This window comes from Pteropus medius, unplaced genomic scaffold (assembly GCF_902729225.1).
Source record: "Pteropus medius unplaced genomic scaffold, Ma_sr-lr_union100, whole genome shotgun sequence".
In the NCBI taxonomy this organism is placed as follows: Eukaryota; Metazoa; Chordata; class Mammalia; order Chiroptera; family Pteropodidae; genus Pteropus; species Pteropus medius.
In genome coordinates, this window is record NW_024345861.1 from 5255489 (window position 1) to 5261408 (window position 5920).

General features: G+C 35.6%; 1 pseudogene; it reads right to left on the reverse strand.

Annotated features, from left to right (window-relative positions):
• Window positions 1-3106: 3106 nt before the first annotated feature.
• On the reverse strand, window positions 3107-3225 carry LOC120612264 (uncharacterized; annotated as a pseudogene).
• Window positions 3226-5920: the final 2695 nt, after the last annotated feature.

The window sequence follows — 5920 nt, forward strand, 5'->3', positions numbered from 1 at the left end:
CTCTGAAAAGTTTATACAAATATTTTCCTAATGACGTTACTATGTTGAAGTCTGCGCAATTAAGAATCCCAAAACATAGCCATTCAAACATGATGTCTGTATTTCAGGGGAGTGAGCAGGAGAAGAACTTTCAGCAAAATTTACCAAAACTACTTTGGAAAAGTAAACTTGGCAAATCCAGTCCTTATTAAACAGATGTTGACTTAACAATGTTAAATGGCCTACATGACTCAGCCACAAGTTGCAAGGCAGATGAGAACTCACTATAGCTATTAGAGAGCTCACGAGGTCATTTGTGTCAGCTCCCAGTCAGCAATATACCTATACCTACTCATCACAATAGATGGCTAGATGGTTCCTCTTCACATGTCTTTCAGATAGAGATCTACAGTTTTCCCCAGTAGACTTTCTTCAGTTCTTTCTTGCTCCAAGATTATACTTTCTAAAACAGAAAGATACTCTTACTAGTTATGTTCTCTGCATGTGGCAAATACTTATTCAACATCTTTACGAAAACAGAGGCCACATTATTTCACAAAGTGTATTTCTAAAAAGGCTGGATCCTGCAATATAAACATATTCTTGTTCTCTCAAGATTCAAGCAAGTCTCAAAGTTATAGTAACTTCTCACATCTCTTCCTCTCTCATTCTATCAGGCAAGTTCTGCCACATCTTCAACAGAGCTCTTGTTTCTACTTCTCCTTCTCTTCCCATCCTTATTCTTCTAGTCTAAGCTTATTTTATACCTGATATCTAGGTGGATATTATAGCCTCCTGGCTAGTATTCCTGTCTCCAACCTCTTTCTACAAGCCATCCTGCATGTATGTGCCTCTTTGATCTTCTCAAAATCCTGTATGCTCTTAAAAGTGAAGATAAGAAACATAAGAAGAAAATGTGAGAATAACTTCATGACCTTGGGATAAACAAAGATTTTAAAAACAGGAACCAAAAAAAATTAAACTACCTTATGATTGAGAACTTATATTCATCAAAAGAAGCATTAAGAAAGTAAAAAGGCAAACCACAGAGTGGCTTATATACACAACATACATGTCGATAGAGGAATAATAATCAGAATATGTAAAGAAATCTTCAACATTATGCTAAATGAAATAAGCCAGAGACAGGAAGAAAAAAACTGCACGATCTCACTTATATGTGGAATCTAAAAAACCTGATAAGTAGAATAGTGGTTACCAGGGACAAGGCAGTGGGAAAAATGGGGAATGTTGGTGAAAGTGTACAAAGTTGCAGTTATGTAGAATGAATAAATCTAGAAAGCTAATGTACTATATGATGGCTGTAGTTAGTAATACCATGTTGAGTGCTGACAATTTGCTAAGAGAGAACAGTTCAGGTGTCTTCAATACACACACACACACACACACATACACACACACACACACAACGGTATCTATGTAAGGAGATATGTTAATTAGACTGACTATAGTAATCATTTCACCATGTCTATGTATATCAAATCATGATGGACACATTAAATATACACTATATATGCAATACTGTATATATATATGTGTAAGTATATATATTCCTAGGTGATGATAATGTGTAGTCAAAGTTGAGAATCATTGCATTAATGGATCATTATGTGATGTTTGAAAAACATCACTCTAAATGCTGAAATTCTAATAGAATTTTTAGGTTAATAATGTGTCTATGTTAATTTTTTGGTGTTAGTTATTATATTATGGTTATGTGATATTAATATTAGAAGAAGCTAGATGATGATTATATGATAACTCTGTACTATTTGGAGAAACTTTCTATAAGTCCAAAATTATTTCAAAATAAAAATGCTTAAAAATTTCTCAAATCAATAAAAAAGTAATTTAGATGTTCATCGGAAAATGAACAAAAATTTAAATAGGCATTTCTTAAAGGGGACTATCCAAATGGCCAGTAAATCTATGAAAACATACTAAACTTCATTCATCACCTGGAAAATGAACATGAAAATCACTATGATGCTATTGCATATCCCACCAGAAAGGCTAAATAAAAAAGAAAGAAAATATCAAGTAATGGTGCAAAAGTGAAGCATTTAAACTAGAACATTTAAACCTACTGATAGGGATGATAATTAGTGGAACCATTTGGGGAGAACTGTTTGCCATTTCAGCTGAAGTTACAAGCACATGTAACGATCCCTAAGTATATACCTAACAGAAATGTGTCTATAGTAAATAAAAGACATATTTAAAAATGTTCATTCATTCGGCATCATTTTTAGTAGCCAATGCCTGAAAACAACCCAAACATCCACCAAGAATATAATGGATAAATATATTTTTGTGTAATCATGCTATGAATACAACTGCATTCAACAACATGGACGAATCTCAGGAAAATGATGTTGGAGGAAAGTAGTCAGGCCACATAAAACTACATTCTGCAAAATTTAATTTACATAAAGTACAAAAAGGAGGCAGACTAATCACTAATGCTTGGATTCAGGATAGTGGCTTTTCTCATAGGGGATATTGGCTGGTCAGAATCAGGAGAGGGACTTCTGATATACTGGGAATGTTTTGTTTCTTATTTCAGGTGCTGATTCAATTGTTATATCACTGGTGAAAATAAGTGTAGGCTCTACACTTATGATTTGTGTCTTTCATATCTAAATTATAATTTAGTAAAAAGTTTAAACAGAACAAAATACATGTTTTTCTCCTACTATTCAGTAATTGAATAATTGACATTCTGTGGCCTACCAAACCAAGACTCATTTTCACATGCATGCACAGACACACACAAACACACACACACATACACACACACACACACACACAGAGCACAGCACATATCCCCTTTTGTATATTTACTCATGCGGTTTCCCCTAAGTGAAATATTCTTCATTCTCTATATGCCTAGTCTAGTAAACCATAACTCCTTTACATGGGGTGATGATGTGCCCTAATTTATACAGGTCAGTCCTGGTTTAAAGTTTTTGTCCTAGAGTAAAATATTTTTTAACTATTTATTTATTTATTTATTTATTTATTTATTTATTTATTTGGCGAGGCAACTCTTGGTTGACCTCATAGATTACAAGGATCTTGTCAGTTTACAATCCCTTATTTTTCACGCCTACAGCACCTGGTCTTCCTAGGTAGTCTCCCATCCAAGTACTAACCAGGCCCAACCCTGCTTAGCTTCCGAGATCAGATGGGATTGGGCTTGTTCAGAGTAGCATGGTCGTAGACTGCCCTAGAGTAAATATTAAAAGTACCTAGAACCTTTCTAGATATTTAAGACATTTTCTCTGCCCTTTACACTTGTTTTTACTTACTTAATTCAAGAACAAATTTCTACTGACTCTATTTTCCCATCTTTCCAAATATTTCAACTTAGTTTTCATAAAAATATATCATGTAACATATACTTAAATTATATCTATACAATAACAAGTAAAACTGGCAGAAACAATAATGGGAATAAACACTACTATTTCTTGGGTACTCAGCTATGGGAAAGTAAGCTAGTTACAGTGTAAGATTTGCATCAGTATCATGCAGAATGTGCTATAGAGAGAATGGGGAGACTTAGTTAAGGCTAGTCAGTTAATTGGTGGTTGAATAAGAGAATTTCTACTATATACCTATTTGTTAAGAAAACTACCAAACATATCAGATATAAAAATAAAGATACCAAATCAACAATGGGAGAACAATTTTTTGATGATTTGGCCTATAGTGAGACTCTTGGCCTTCTTCAATCTGAGTATGAATTTAGTCAAGGGATTAAAAAGGTTCAGGTCAAACTATATTCCTCTCTTGGGTAACCTAAAAGTCAGCATTTATCTTCAGAGGCATTTTTCTTCCTTATACACCCAGATTCTTGGTCAGAAACCATCTAGGAAAGTGCATCACTATGACATGACTCATCCTGGTGACACCCAGAGTTTTCCTCTTGCCTACTATTCTCAGTGCATTCAGTATAAGTACAATCACAGAAATCGAACAAACTGAGCACTAACTAGTCCTTTGATGAAGGTGTAGGGGAAAGGAAAGGAAACCTAATAGGGTTAGAAAAGTGATAGAATATATTGGAACCAAAAATGACACCAGACTTCTGGAGAGACTAAGAGGCAAAGGAAATATGTTGCAAGAAAGGACATTCTTAATTCACATCACCTTAAGAAGACCTATCCAGCTTGATGCTATATTCCTTGGCAAGGGTTACATATGAAATTTAGAGAATCCCTTCCCATTAAATTGTCTCTTCCCATAGTGCATTTAAATAAAAAAGGAAATCCCAGATATAAAACTTTTAGCATCTAACTGTCTAATTATTCAGCAGAAGATACAGAGTTGTCCTGCTTTTCTGAATCTGGCAATACCCACTGTGCCCTAGTCAAGCCCATCAGGAGCAACCTGACCCAGATGTCTGAAAGCAGGAAATAAGATCAAAGTGCTTTTATATCTTGGATGTCTTTAAATAATGTTATGAGATTAAAAGTTTTACAAAAAGTAGAATTCAATTAACTTATTTCTCTTACTATTTTTCTAAATCGACACTGACCGAATGGATCCATAAGCCCTAGGACAGGAACACATCACTTAACTCTGGTAGGAATGAGAATTCTTTTTTAATGATTATTTTACTGTGGTAAAATCCTTCATAATCACTTTATAGCTGTTCCAGAAAGTCTCAGAACCTGATCAAACTACTTGCCCATCATGAATGGAGGGAATGTGGAAATAAGAAAGGCATACGTGTGGTCAGAAAAGAATTGAAAGGGCAAAACTAATGTGATAGGTAGCAGGACCCTTTCCTCATAATCTATTTCTATTAGAATTCAAAAAAGTCTACCACCCCCACCCCAAACCATTAGCACACAAAACCCAGGTGAACATTAACTCAGCTGCCCTAGGACCTGCTCGGTCTACTGAGGACTCTCCTTTGGTAAACGTTCATCATTGTTCTTCAGCTCAACTCAAGGAATATTCTTATTCTGTGTCTAATGGCCTTGGGGCTAATGGCCTTGGGGCTAGAGGTTATGAGTTATAATTTTATTTCATATTCCGATAATTTTTTTTAACTTAAAAAAACAGCTAAACTGTTTTTTTTCCAAATAAGTATATAAAAATATAAAGGGGGTCTTCTCTGGTTGAAGCACTAGAAAGGCACAAAATTCCCACCAGTTCACATTTCCTTGTACCCCCCTCCCCAGGGGACACCTTGCTAGGGAGTGTGGCTTCTTAGAACAGAATATGCAAACAACTGACAAAAACCTGTGTGGCAGGTATGCTAATGGAAGGGCATTATAGGGCATCCTTCCAACTCCCAAAGCACAAGCACTGCCTTAAACAGCCTTCTGGAGGCAATTAGGGTCAACAGCTTAACAACTATTTAAAAGTGTACAATAATCCTATTATCTCTTCCCTCCAGGAACAATACTTATGTTCAAGGTACTACTCTGGGTCTCAGAGGAGGAAAGAACAAAATTTTAGAACCCTCTGAATTACAAATGAATACGACATAGGAAAAAGATGTGCTGTCTTCAGAGCCAAAACAAATAAACCTATGATAATCTGGATCAGAGCTTCCTGTTGAATAATCTGGTTTTTTGGAAGAGCAGAGATAATAGCTCTCAAAATGCAGAGTAAAAGCACTCCAGCCTTTTCGAAGGTAGATGAAAAATAAAACAGCTTCCATGGGTAAAGGCAGGTGAAATTTTCAGCAAAGTTCAACTGTTTAGAGGCCAATTCCTGCTCCGACCCTTCCTCCATAACTCATTCTCACCAAGGGATTGAGAATTAAAGTGTCAGCTATGTCAGGGGGATTTGAAAGTTAAAGGAGGAGCAGAAAGAATAGGCGATAATTTACACAAAGAAAAGCCCAGCAAACTCGAATGTGCTGGAAAAGGATATGTGTGGAAGTCGTGAATGACACTGT